Source organism: Sinocyclocheilus anshuiensis, unplaced genomic scaffold, assembly GCF_001515605.1.
Source record: "Sinocyclocheilus anshuiensis isolate Anshui unplaced genomic scaffold, SAMN03320099.WGS_v1.1 scaffold534, whole genome shotgun sequence".
NCBI classification, from domain to species: domain Eukaryota; kingdom Metazoa; phylum Chordata; class Actinopteri; order Cypriniformes; family Cyprinidae; genus Sinocyclocheilus; species Sinocyclocheilus anshuiensis.
In genome coordinates this window covers 733,182-748,558 of record NW_015547712.1, presented here as the reverse complement: position 1 = coordinate 748,558, position 15,377 = coordinate 733,182, and the positions used below count along the sequence as shown (strand labels likewise).

At 33.7% G+C, this 15,377-nt stretch overlaps 1 protein-coding gene and 1 pseudogene across 2 annotated transcripts in view; both read left to right on the top strand.

Annotated features, from left to right (window-relative positions):
- LOC107704060 (gephyrin-like) overlaps nt 1-15,377 on the top strand; it is a 325,183-nt gene that overhangs the window by 149,863 nt on the left and 159,943 nt on the right. The window lies entirely within an intron of this gene.
- Nucleotides 1-15,377, top strand: part of LOC107704061 (alpha-(1,6)-fucosyltransferase-like) — a 107,437-nt pseudogene that overhangs the window by 80,036 nt on the left and 12,024 nt on the right.

The window sequence follows — 15,377 nt, the reverse complement described above, 5'->3', positions numbered from 1 at the left end:
TGCATCTGCTGCCTACTTATACTCACGCTGTGATCAGCGGCAGCTGGATGCAATAATCACATGCCAATGTGCATTGGCTCGTTTAGTTTACACTCGAAGTAGATTGGTCTCTCTAAGCGAGATCCCAATTCGTCGGTCATCCGACGTGACGTCGAGAGTGACCGACTGAAAGGGAACCGAATAGTTGATGGTACCCATTGACTTCCATTGTATGGAAAAAAATACAATGGAAGTCAGTGGGGATCATCAAGTGTCCAGTTACCCACATTCTTCAAAATATCTTCTTTTGCATTCAACAGAAGAAATTCATACAGGTTTGGAACAACTTGTGGATAAGTAAATTATGTTCTTTTTTTGGTGAACTATCCTTTTAACTGTCTCTATACTTAGTTTACAGTCATAATGTAAATGACTAACATGACCTCATTAGTATCCGCAGGTGTTTATAAAATGAACTGGATGCTATAGCTCATGATGCAAAGCTGCTTACAGCGGGATGACCTACTTCTTTTACAAACTGCAGTTAGAGAGGCATAATTCAGATGTTATGGAATGTGGGTCTATTCGTTAATTTCAGGACTTGAAAAGCCAATTTAATCTTCTAGGGTGTTCATTTTTCTTTTACTTTACAGTTGTGCTTCGCTTAAAGCAAAACGGCTCTCCATTTACCTTCATGAAGTCTGAGGCATCCGAATTATATGATCAAATATTAGAATGTTCCAATTAAATCTTAATTGGATGTTTATTGCATGAAAGACCTGGAACTTTTGTAATCTGAATCTAATTGGAAGGTTGTTTGGGATAATATTGCTGCAGCCTCGAGAAACCTTAATCTCATTATTCATTATAGCTTACTTCACAGATTGTATTTCATGCCACATAACTTTTTTTTTTTTTTCAGATCAAAGGAGTTTCTCAAAAGTCTCAATAACTGAGGCTATACTTTCAAAAAGTTGTGTATTTCACACTTTCACTAACCAAAAAATACAGTAAAAACAGTAATATTGTGAAATGTTCAAATGTAATTTATTCCTGATCAAAGCTGAATTTTCAGCATCATTACTCCAGTCTTCAGTGTCATGGTCCTTTAGAACCCATTCTACAGTAACATGCTGATTTGCTGCTCAAGAAACATTTCTGATTATTATCAATGTTGGAAACGGGTAATATTTCAGTGAGAATAGTGATACATTTCTTATTTCAGGGTTCTTTGATGAATAGAAAGTTTGAAAACAGTATTTATTTGAAATATAAATCTTGTGCAACATAATAAATTATCAATTTAATGCATCCTTGCTGAATAAAAGTGTTAATTTCTTTAAAAAAAAAAAGGCTTTTGGTTTTCTCAGCACTCATGGTTGTTTTTGTTATTTGCTTTAAAATTAAAGCCTTTTTGCATCGTTTTAATCAATTAGTATTCCCTCCTCCGCTCTTGAAAATTGTGCTAACATGCTCTATTGATTTCTCCACGCTAATCTTTGTTCCTTTGCATATAGACCCTCATGCATATGCATGCAGCAGAGGTTTTAATATTAATGCATGATTAAACGATCCACTCAGTGGTTTCAGCACTTGGAACGGATATTGACCCGTTTACCGTCGCATGGAAAACAAATGGAAATATTCAGTAAACATTCAGTAATAACATAAGGCCAATATGATAATATGTGATATTAAATGATCAGTTGTTGGTGTCATGCAGAGTTTCCCAAAGGCTCATTAGTTAAGGGGTGATTTCATCTAAATCAGCTGAATAGAAACGAACAGTCAAACTGTAATTAACAATTATGTTTTAGACGAATGTAAGCAGCAAATTTATGCAGCGCACTAAACGCTATTGAACATCACAGCAGACGTTTATGATTATTTTATTCATGGCCAATTGGTAATCAGACTCCAGTGAATAAACATTTGGAGCTTGTAGTTTTGCGTTTGTTTACGCAGCGTTGGCGGACTGATTGCTTTCTTCCTGGATGCTGCGAGTTTGCAAACGCTTTAAGCTGCGGAAGGAGTTCGCTAACAAACCCATGTGTGTTTTGCAGGATTCCGGAGGGACAGTCGGATGGGCCAATATCATCAGGAAGACTGCGGTCTCTTGAGGAACAGCTAAGCCGAGCCAAACAGAAGATCCACAGCTTTCAGAGATTATCTGGAGACAGTAAGAGAGGAGATCATCAGGACCGAGTCTCTATTTCTGAACCCTAACAAAACCTTCCCATACACATGACCCAAACACTCATAGTCTTCCATTGGTCGTAATAACACTAAATGGAAGATTTTAAGAGATGTTTGTTTAGACAATGTATCTTTAATATGAATGAATCTTGAATATGTTTTTATTTTAACTTATTTTAAGTAAAAATTTAAAAACAAATGGAGAATCTGCCAGTTCAGTAAGATATAAATGCACTTACATGCTCAGTACAATCTACAAAATTAAGTCTAAGTAACTTTTAAATTTGTGTAATTTACACTGCAGTTCAAAGGTTTGGGGTTGGCAAAATTTTTTTATTTGTTTTAATGTTTTTAGTATCTTATGCTCAGTTGTTTGCTAAAAAAATACAGTAACGTCAAAAATAATGTGAAATATTATTACAACTGTCTTCTATTTGAAAATATTGTAAAATGTAATTTATTCCTGTGATCAAAGCTAAATTTTCAGCATCATTACTCCAGTCTTCAGTGTCACAAGATCCTTCATTCCAACATGCAATAAGACCAAATGCATTCATGATTAAAAAAAATTATATATATATATAATTTCTTAAAATTATATATATATATATATATATATATATATATAAATAACACAATTATTCATGCTTTCTGACTATAAGTATGCTTCCTACTGTACAATCAGAACAGTTTAAGCCTTTTAATCGATTGAGTTTTTTATTTTTTTTTCTAACGACAAATTTCTAACAGGAATTTCTAACAAGAATTTAATTTTCTTTGTCAACCAGCAAGGGAATATTTTGTGACAGATATAACAAATTATGCATCATCAGTAGCAGTTTGTTTCCTCAAATTAGGCTGGATTGCTTTCATTCAAATATAAATCTCAAAATGCATAAACTGCTCTCCAGACCCCTGCAGTTCCACCCAGGGCGTAAAATTAAGAGTGAGCGTTGGCGAGAATATGACATTTTCCAAGGAAATCAACCTATGTCTTATTTACAGTTATATATGAAACTGGGATACAATAATGCATTTTAACATTAAAAAAAATAGTTGTTTACATTCTGATTTAGACTTGCAGATTGACGTCCATGTAGGTCTAACAGAAGCACAACAGCATGAGTCATTGAATGTTTGCACATGTTTGTGTGTGTATTCAAGTCTTCGCATGCATAATCATGGCTAGCGAATGGGTCAGGGTTGGGAAATCTCCTTGCTGCAGGATCTGCCAGAAATAACTACCAACATCATCGTCAGCAGCAGCAGCAGCATCATCGTCACCCCGGGCCAGAAGAGCACAGGTCACAGATGTATAAGGATCATCCTTAAAGAGCCTGTCTCTCTGGCGCTGCTTCACGTCCTGTTCTGACCCCTATAAAAGACAGATAGATGCTGTGTGTCTCACTCAGGTCACCTCTGCTGTAATGAGAGCAGGATTAGAGGAGAAACCTACAGCACCTGAACCTCACAGCCACAGTCATAGTTCTTATTTGAATGATTCTTCACTAGACTTGAACAGCATTTGCATTATATTGCGTTATATTGCACTTGTATCTACAGTATGTAAAGTATGTAATACTTTTTTTTTTTTTTTTAAAGTCTATACAGTTTTTACTCATTTTTATTATTTTTATTTTTTTTTTTTCTGTTAACATTTATTTCATTTCAACAGAAATGTTTCTCATGGTTTTAGTTTTAGTTAATAAGACCCTGATTTTAAGTTTTATCATTTTAACAAATTTCTAAATGTTCAAAGGAATATATACAATATCTTTCTTAGATTTAGAGATTTGTTTGTAATATTTTGAAACTATTAAATGACAAATATACTATTTCATTTGACACTAAAACAAAGTAAAGCTAAATAAGTCAAATTAAAATATTTGAAATGTATCAAATACACGTGTTTGTGTTTGTAGATAGATAGATAGATAGATAGATAGATAGATATGATTGGTTCATGCGATAAATCCGCCTCTTGTGTTTGTGCGTGTTCATCGTTCATGAATCAGTTTGATTGAACAATATAATGGCGTTAATGGGAAAACTAATTTAAAAAAGTAAGTAAACAACTCGCACACTTAAATATAACTACTGAGCCTTGATCAGACTTGAAATGGCCTGAAAACATATTTAGTGAGCTTTGATGACTGATGATCCGAAAAATTCAAAAGTAGTTGAAAGTTAACTATAAAAAATAAATAAGTTCACAAAATAAAATATATTATTAAATTGTTACTGCCTTGAGTTATTATGATGGAATAAATGTAAAATACTTAAAAACACTAACTTGATGAGTTCTTCTGATAGCTAAGAAAATGTGACTGGGACATGAATTTGCATTTGATTAAAAAAAACTGTTCCTGTCAGTATAACTGTGAGTATACAGTGGTGTGAAAAAGTGTTGGCCCCCTTCCTGACATAGATGAGTGGACCAATATTCCTCCACAGCGCTGTAACAGACTCATTGCAAGTTATCGCAAACGCTTGATTGCAGTTGTTGCTGCTAAGGGTGGCCCAACCAGTTATTAGGTTTAGGGGGCAAACACTTTTTCACACAGGGCCATGTAATTTTGGATTTTGTTTTCCCTTAATAATAAAAACCTTCATTTAAAAGCTGCATGTTGTGTTCACTTGTGTTACCTTTTACTAGTGTTTAAAGTGTGACAAACATGCAAAAAAATAAGAAATCAGGAAGGGGGCCAACACTTTTTCACACCACTGTATATCAGTGACACCACTGATATTTACAGTACATATATAATATATCTTTTGCCTAAATAAATAAACTAGTCTTTATAAGTCTAAATGATAAAACTACAAATATAATAGTTCATTCAACACTGAAACATTTTTAAAATGTATATATTTTATAATAATCTAACCCAATATTTGAGTATGTTTATGCTTAGTAGTATCACATTGTTAGCTTGGTAACACAACAATTGTGAGTCCTACCGCATGCAGAGAATCTAAATGAGTCACTTCTGAGGTTCCAGCTCAGTTAGGATGCGTCCCATGTATACAGCATACATGTATACAGCATTCATTCAGGGTCACCCGTCCCGGAGAGATTATACCCAGGGGTTTCTTGAAAAGCACTGAATTGAACTTATTACATAAGAGCAAAAAAAGTAGGCAGAGAAGTGTAGAGCGAGAGACGATTAAACGCAGAATCAAAAAGAGGACAGTCGAAATCTGTAGGGAAGATCAGCAGCAATTGCAACAGTTTACATTTTCTTTAAGAACTCACAGACTATTACAAATCTACCTGCCATCTTTTTATATAAAACACACGTGTCAACAGTAATAGCTGGTAAGTCAACTAGATACATTGTGTACTGAGGCCCTTTAGTTGTGATCATCTTCACAGCCTTTCAGACATCATTGCCTAATTAGAGCACTTTTGAATCTCTCTTCTCTTTGTCAGTTGGTCCGGGTCAAGAACAGGAGGAACTGCGGAGGAAGGTGGAGAACGGAGTGAAAGAGCTGTGGTATTTTATTCACAGCGAGATACAGAAGCTGAGTCAAGTCGAGCCGTCAGACAGACTGAAACACACTGAGACGCTGCTGCAGGACCTCGGTCATCAACAGAGGTCAGATACGTACAGTATCATCACGCTGTTGCTCAATGATGCTCTTTTGTTCCTCAGGGGGATCTGGTCGAGGTTTCATTCAAGTTTTGTCTTTTGGCCGACGTCAGGCTAGTTTGTTTGGTGTGTTCCACTCGTCAGGCTCACGTTGGCGAGAAAGGCGGGGCATAGAGGAGAAACAATAATGTACAGTATGTGGAAAATAATGTGTTTTTTTAACCTTAAACCGCATAAACACACCATTACATCAAATACACAAAATAATGTTCTTTTTAGCAGCATCATATGACCCCTTTAATACAGTTGCTTTAATAGGAATCAGTATATATAGTGTTTTATTTTTATATTTGTTAATTCAATTTCTTGAATGCTCCTGTTAAATGCACCTATATTGTACCTGAAAATAAAACATTATTTGTTTTATTTGTATATTATGTATACTTGTAATGTGTATCTTTGTACTCATTTTTTAATAACAAAGATAAAATAATGACAAATATTTGTATCTTCGCCCAGCAAACTACTTTTTCACTCTTACTTGAGTCATATTATGTTTGAGTACTTTTACTTGTACTCAAGTAAATTATTCCTTAAATAGCAATACTTTTACTTAAGTGCAATTTCTTAGTACTCTTTTCACCACTGACTATTACCTTAAAATCTCAGAGGTACTTCAAAAAATATATAAGGTGGAAAGTTCAGCTGACAAATATAAAGCATGAGAATCCCTGCATTACATCGAAATAAGAAATAACATGAATTTATGCATTTTTATGTGGTTGAAAGACAAAGGCCTTCCAAAGACATAGTAATACTGTACATGGGTAAATTAGGAAGACTCAATTAATATTCACTAATGTACTGTCATTTTTCAGTAATATGTAATCATTGTCAGCTGATAGAGGAGGATGTTTGAGCGTCTCCTGTGTGTTTCTGTCAGAACCATCATGACGGACCTGCAGGATCTCAGTCAGGCGGACGGAGCAGGAGACTGGAGAGAGAAGGAGGCCAGAGATCTTTCCAGCCTAGTGCAGAACAGGATCTCCTTCCTGCAGGTACAGAACGACCCTTCCTCCTGCTGTTAGACTTCCTAAAATACAGGGAAAACTGGGAAATTGTGAAATATTATTACAATTTAAAATACTGTTTTCTTTTGTAATATCAAAGCTGAATTTTCAGCATCATTACTCCAGTCTTCAGTGTCACATGATCCTCCAGAAATAATTTTAATATGCTGATTTGCTGCTCCTTTATATGGTGCTCAATTATTAATAATGGTTATTTTTATTATCTTAATATTATACTTAATATTATATATTGATATATTTTTCCTCTCTCACACTTTGTGCTCCAGAAATGAATCATATCATCAAATCATACCGTTAGTTGAGAAGAAGTCTTTTTTGTCTAAATACAAAAATCTAGTCAAAACTATCTAAAAATCTAAATTGTCTAAAATATTTCATTTAGTACTGAAAACAGTCAATAACAAGTTCAATCCAATTTCCTTTAACCCTAAAACAGAATGCAATGTGTAATTCAAAATATGGTTAAAACATATGGAAGCCCATTTCCGCCACGTAAGAAAAAAATTAATGCCTCGAAAAGTCGAAATTATGACATACTCAAGTCATAATTATAAGATAAAAAGTCGAAATGATGACTTTGAAAGTCGAAATCTTTAAAAAAAAAAATGTAATTTCATTTGAAATAATTGTCCATTACGCTAAGTGTAATTAGCACACTCTCCTCATCAACACCAAGGACTAAAACAGAATGCAATGTGTAATTCAAAATATGGTTAAAACATATGGAAGCCCATTTCCGCCACGTAAGAAAAAAATTAATGCCTCGAAAAGTCGAAATTATGACATACTCAAGTCATAATTATAAGATAAAAAGTCGAAATGATGACTTTGAAAGTCGAAATCTTAAAAAAAAAAAAAGTTAAGTAAAAAAAACGCTAAGTGTAATTAGCACACTCTCCTCATCAACACCAAGGAAATCATCATTGTCTGGAACACAAACTAATCGAGTTGGGCTTTAGAGCTGAATTATGTGCAGTAGGGCTGTCAACATTTTTTTAGAATTTCGAATATTCGTCGAATTTTAAATAAAAATCCACATTCGAATGCAAAAACTTTGCATTCGAATTTTAGGTGTGCGTTAAGGAGGCAGCCTTATCAGTGGCGCACGAGATGCGATGATGATGTAAGTGTCGTTGCATTATAATGTTTTGTTAGACTATCCAGTTGAAGCCACTAGATGCCGCGCTGCTGCGTTGTTGATTACAAATATTGTGGGAAAAGAGAACATCAATGCGGAGAGAAAATCTTGTTTACGTCAAAACTGAAACCAAGCCGTTCACACAGAACGCATATTTCGCACATTTTCTAGAGGGACATCTATCACCGTTGCACTCGCGTCTCGCACAAGAGAACCGCATGTTTAGGAAGCCATATAAAATTAATGCAAGTTCAACTTTGAAAAAACATATCTCGAGACTTAATGGCGGGTTTTTTCCCCCATCCCACTGCAATTTGTGTTTTTAAATGAAAAATGTACTCTGTGTGATTGGCTTTCGGCCCTTTGTATTAAACTATGAATACATACATGATGCTGTTTTGTTTATAGTTGTTTAAGCAACTTAATTAATTATAATTGGTTTATAAACATTATTTTAAACATTATGCACTTTTTTTCACAGATAGTCATGTTATCTTATGCTCGATGTGCCCTCTTGTGGCCTCAGGATAGAAGCCAAAAGCTTTTCTTTACCCTAACTGAAATTATGCATTTTAAATTCGAATATAATTCGAATTTTGATCATATTTAAGCACAAAATTCGAATTTAGTTTTTCAGCCATTTTGACAGCCCTAATGTGCAGAAGCAATAAAGCGAACAACACTAATGAAATATATTTTCTGATATGATTCACTCTGTACCGTTTTGTTCCTCTTTGGGACTGTTTCTTTTTTCCCTCCGTTCTCTTTATACTGAGATCTATGGCTTTATGCCAGTCTATTATTGTAAAGGAAATACTGATGTCGTTTGTGAGTTTGATTTTCTTTACAAACCACCGCTAATGAAAATCAAAGTGTAAGATCAACTAAAGTCAGTCTTTTATTGATTTATTTAACCATTTTCATGTATATTTTCAAAGTTACATTGCGAGATCTTTTGAATCTCGACTCTTATGCCTCGATCATACATAATTTGTTTTCTGCAATAAAGCAAGAAAAAGATTGTCAAGTCAATCCAAAAAGAATCATGGAAGATCCCATGTTATTTAACAGAACAACATATAGCTGCTCATTACGGATGGTACCTACCTGTAGTGTAACTACCCAGTTTAAGATGGTTTATCTGGTCTCTTGGCTTGTTTAAACTGGTTTTCAGTTGGTTTAGATGGTGAGCCATGAGTTAGCCTGACTAAACTAGACCGTTTTTTTTTTTCAGCAACAATTTATTTGACATAAAAGTCTTCAGTAACACAATACATGTCTTTTCTGTCACTTTTTATTTATTTTATTTTATTTTTCATTTTGTTTTATTTCTTTTAGTTTACGGTTTTATTCTATTTTATTATTTAATTTATAACTTTTTTTTTTTTAGATTATTTATTTTATTTATATACAATTATTTTAATGAATCTGGTTATAATTCAATACCATGGTACATATCAAATACTATCTTATCACTGATTTTCATACAATCACTCTACTAATATTGCCATGTACCATAGTATTGATTTTTTTATCATTTAGTGCCATTGTATATATCACTGTAACATAGTAACAACACATTTATTTTATTTTATTAAATCGGAATTTATTTTATTAAATGTTTTATTGATTTGATGTAATATTATTTGAATAAATCTGGTTATCATTCAGTACCATGGTATATATCAAATACTCTCTGATGGCTGATTTCCATACCATCACTGTACCATAGTACCATCACAGTATATTTTTGTAAGCATATGCAGCTCCAGTTTTATGCTCAGGCAGCACTTTGAGGCTTTTTGAGATGAGAGTGCTTCATCTGCTGCCATAGCAAACTCTGTGCCAACACTATTGAATTTGGATTAAGAGTAAAATCTATATAGCTTTCACTCAAAAAAAAAAAAATCCTCAGACAAATACACTAACGTGAAAGAGCCGCCAGACAATTCGATTATCGTAACTCATTTCCTCTAATGGCACAATAAAAATGAAGAAGCATTTCTAAAGGGAAATATAGACAGCTAAACTCTTCCACTGCTGGACACACAGAATCACTTCATCTCTGGCAAATATGTAACATGATAACCATAATTACTGCCCAAATAACTGCAGTTATTATTAGTACTGTAATATTATAATTAATATGAGATCTCCTTCAAGCAACCTTTTATTTATTTATTTAATCATTCAAAAGTTTGAGGTCTATACGTTTTTTAATGCTTTTGAAAAATCTCACCAGGGCTGTATTTATTTCATTAAAAATACAGTAAAATTGTGAAATATTATTACACTTTAAATGAAGTGTTTTGTGAATATATCGTAAAATGTAATTTATTCATATGATGCAAAGCTGATTTTTCAGCATCATCACTCCAGTCTTCAGTGTCACATGATCCTTCAGAAATCATTATAATATGCTGATTTGCTGCTCAAAAATATTTCTTAAAATAAATGTAAAATAAAATAATAATAACAAATGTTTTTTTTAATTCTTACTGACCTCAAACTATTTTATTTTATTATTTTTTTTATTTTATTTTATTTTATTTTTTTGTTTGACCCTGCTTTTGCATGGCTGTAGCACCTTATTCACCTCCAGGCTTTCCCTGTGGATGAAACATTGAATGAAATAGATGATCTAATACATCAAGCCTCTCATGAAAGCCTTTCTGACATCAGATGGGACTGTTTCAATCTCACTATATGAATCTCCAAAGGGCTGACTGTGTCCCTCTCTGTCTCTGTCCCTCTGTCTCTCTGTCTCTGTCTGTGTTTCTCTCTTGTCTCTTTGAGACCCTGCTTACATGCAGTGAATGTGATTTAATAATGAAATCAGACAGCTCTCACTGGAGAATATGAACTCATCCGAGATTGTTGCGTAAAGCCTGAAAGCTTGCACTGGAAACAAGCATTGCATCCTTGTGAAGGGATTGTGGGAAAACAGTCTTTGGAATTTAGCATTCATTTTTAGAGTACTTCATCTGTTTTTGTTTTTTGTTTTAATAATTTAATTTTATTATTTTTGCATGCTATATTAGGACAAATTAATTTAATCTAAAACGCAGCCTTAATTTTAATTACATGTGTCATTTCTCTTCTTTATCTTTGTGTTTTGTATATTTGTTTTATTTTATTTTATTTTATTTTATTTTTATTGTAATTTTATGTGCACATGCAAATTCATTTAATCTAAAATGCAGTCATAATTTTAATTGCATATCTAATTTGTCGTCTTCGTCTGTATTTATTATTTTATTTATTTTATGTGTCATTTGTCTTCTTTTTTTCTAGGTTTAGTTTTATTTACACATGCAACATTGGTACAAATTTATATAATCTAAAACGCTGTCCTAATTGTAATTGCATACAGTATGTCATTTCTCTTCTTCATCTGGATTTTATTTTATTTTATGTACACATGCTATATTGATACAAATTCGTGTAATCTAAACGCAGTGCTAACTGTAATTGCGTATGTCATTTGTGGCTCAGAACCCGCAGGACTGCAGTAAAGCTCGTAAGCTGGTGTGTAACATCAATAAGGGCTGTGGATACGGCTGTCAGCTCCATCACGTGGTTTACTGCTTCATGATCGCTTACGGCACGCAGAGAGTCCTGATCCTCGAGTCCCACAACTGGCGTTACGCTCCTAAAGGCTGGGAGACGGTCTTCCGGCCCGTCAGCGACACCTGCACGGATCGATCCGGAGCCACGACCGGACACTGGTCAGGTGAGTGTCAATCCCGCTGTAGGTGTTCAGAGTGAGCAGATCTAAACATGAAAATGTGTCAGTCTGACTTCTTTCTTTCATATGTCATTGTTTTACTATCATTGATGCTAAACTATTACTTTAAGTTACTATTATAGTTATAGTTACTATTATGGATACAGTACTATATTATTCGTTTTGGTAATATTTTAAATTAGATTTTATTTTTATATATTCTATTTTCTCTTAAAGTATTAGTAATTTTCCTGTTTTTGACATTATTTATTATTTTATTATTTATTTTTAAATATATGTATACACAGTTTGTATTCATTTTTATTATTATGTTGTTTATTTAGTTTTAGATTTTTTTTATTTTTTTTGTAGTTTTAGTACTTACACTAAATTAAATGAAAATGGGAATGTTGCCTTGACAACTAGCTGATATTTATTTATGTTTTTAAGTTTTAGTTTAGGTTAACTATGACTCTGTTATGGTGAAGGTGGCTATTTGCCACTGCTTTAGATTTGGCTCGTTCAAAGTTATAGTGTTTTTAATGTTAGTTTTACTGTTTTGAATTTAATAAAAAAATATATAATAATAATAATCAAATGACTTGAAATATAAACTACCATTCAAATGTCTCTTTTGCTCAGCAAGGCTGCATTTATTTGATTAAAAATACAGTAAAACAAGAGTAATATTTTGGAATATTATTGCAATTTAAAATAGCTGTTTGTAATATATTGTAAAATGTAATATATTCCTGTGATCAAATCTGAATTTTCAGCATCATTACTCCAGTCTTCAGTGTCACATGATCCTTCAGAAATCATTCTAATATGCTGATTTGCTTCTCAATAAATATTTCTGATTGTTGTTCTGCTTCATATTTTTGTGGAAACCAAATTTTTTCAGGATTCTTTGATGAATAGAAAGTTCAAAAGGACAGCGTTTATTTGAAATAGAAATCTTATGTAACATTATACATGTAAATAATGTCATTTTTGGTTAGCGTAATGCATCCTTGTTGCATAAATGTATTAATTTCTTTCAAAGAATCTTGTTCAAATAATCTTTTGAACAGTAGTGCATTTCATTTTTAATTTGCTTTAAATTTATAATCTAAAGAACAATATAGAAACCATTTTTCTTGAATTTCCAGCAAAACCAACATAACATTAGACTTTGCTAGTTTAGGTTTGCAGTAACATCTAAATGTATTCATGTTTGCAGATCTCCCTAATTAAAATACATGTTGTTTATCTGTGTTCTCTGATTGCATTGATTTAATTGTTTTTCGCTTTCCTTCTAATTCATTTGAATGTGTTTTTAAATGAACTTAGCTCTCATTTCAGTCCTTTTTAAAATAACTTGTGAACTGATTGTAATCTTTATTCTTTTTATGCCAATTAAGCACCACTGTGTATGAAATGCACTGTAAGTTATTTCAGGCCTGTATTTTTAATTTACGCGTTAGCATTTTCTACTCTAAAACTGTTGTGTGAACTAGAGTCCGCTTCTCTAATGTTCTATAATGCTAAATAGACAAAGTGTGAAGCTCTAGTACAAGACGGATATTTAAGCATAATGAGGACATGTGAAAATTTCCTCTCTTCTTTGTGTCCTAATTATTACAGCCGAGGATCTGTTGAGGGAATAGATTATCTGAGGATTCTCGTCAAAACCCATTCCAGCCGCCAGAAACCAGAAGCGTGAAGAAGAGCTGCGAGTGCTCTTACATAAACCTGGGAACGGCTTGGGAGTTTTTTCTTAAATATTTCATGCTTTAGCTAATTAAAATTTCAAGCATACTCCGATCACATGTGCACTTGCTGGTGGAAATGCCGTAAAGCAGCCGCTGTTGTTGTGTGGTAATTGTTGGGGAGAGTTTTAATGAGCTGCTTGTCAGTTGGTTTGCGGTCAAGAACGTTCTGCTGCTTTAATGCTCTTAATTAGCAGACCTCCCGTAACTTGTTTTTTAACAAACGATTAAAACAAAGCCGCTGTTTCTATGCAACACTTTCAGACTCGGTTAATTTGTGGTTTGTGTGTTTCTAAACTCCGTTCGGGTTCTCGTAGGTTAATCAGAACTATTTCATTTCTCTAATAAAGGTGGGACTGAAAAATTGTGAGAGGAAAGTTCAGCCAAAAATGAACTTGGTGTCATTATTTACTCGCTCTCATGTTGTTTCAAACTTTATTTATTCTGCATAACACAAAAAGAGATGTTTAACAACTTTCACACTGCTGTTTTGTAGGAAACAGCAAAGGAAAGAAAAGGAAAGGGAATGTGGACAGATTCTACAAAAATGACAAAGAGCACCATAAACGTGTCATAGAAGTGCATAAAAGTGGTCCATATGATTTTTTGTGCTGTTTTCAATTCAATTCAAGTTTATTTATATAGCGCTTTTCACTATACAAATCGTTGCAAAGCAGCTTTACAGAAAATTAAGTTTCTACAATATATTTAGTAGTAGCTTATCAGTGGTGACTATGTCAGTTAATGTACATATGGCAGACATGTACGGAAAAGTTAGTTAAAGACGTCATCAAACAGACGATGAACACTATTAACAGCAATTATTATATGTTGCAATCAAACTTATAGCAAAATGTGGTAGTTCTGTATGTTGTTTCAGGGTTGGCATCATTTGAGGTCCTCTGAGAGGTTGGCATCATCTCTTCTCAGGTGTTCTGGATCCAGACTGAAGCTTGTGTAAATCCTAGTAGATGCATTATTTGAATGCTTGGCCAAAGAGATGTGTCTTTAATCTAGATTTAAACCGAGAGAGTGTGTCTGAACCCCGAACGTTATCAGGAAGGCTATTCCAGAGTTTGGGAGCCAAATGCAAAAAAGCTCTACCTCCTTTAGTGGACTTTGCTATCCTAGGTACTACCAAAAGTCCAGAGTTTTTCGACCTTAGGGAGCGTGATGGATTGTAGCGTGGTAGAAGACTAGTTAGGTACGCAGGAGCTAACCCATTAAGGGCCTTATTGGTAAGTAATAATATTTTGTAACTGATACGGAACTTAATAGGTAACCAGTGCAGAGACTGTAAAATTGGGGTGGTATGATCATATTTTCTTGACCTGCATTTTGGACTACCTGTAGCTTGTTTATTGAAGATGCAGGACAACCACCTAGCAGTGCATTACAATAGTCCAGTCTAGAGGTCATGAATGCATGAACTAGTAGAGGCCATGAATGCATGAACTAGATTTTCTGCATCAGAAACAGGTAACATGTTTTGTAGCTTGGTTGGCAATGTTTCTAAGATGGAAGAATGCTGTTTTTGTAACATGGGAAATATGATTGCTGTCTAATATAACACCCAGATTTTTGAAGTTGAGTATCATCAGCATAACAGTGGAAACTAATCCTGTATTTTCTAATAATATTACCAAGGGGCAACATGTATATAAATATATAAAATAGCAGAGGTCCTAGGACAGATCCTTGTGGCACTCCATAATTTACTGGTGATAATTGAGATGGCTCCTCATTTAAATAAACAAAGTGGTAGAGATCGGACAGGTATGATCTAAACCCTCTTAAAGCCTGCCCTTGAATACCTGTATAGTTTTGTAATCGATCTATGAGTATTTCATGATTTATAGTATCGAACGCAGCACTAAGCTCAAGTACAACTAGCAATGAGAT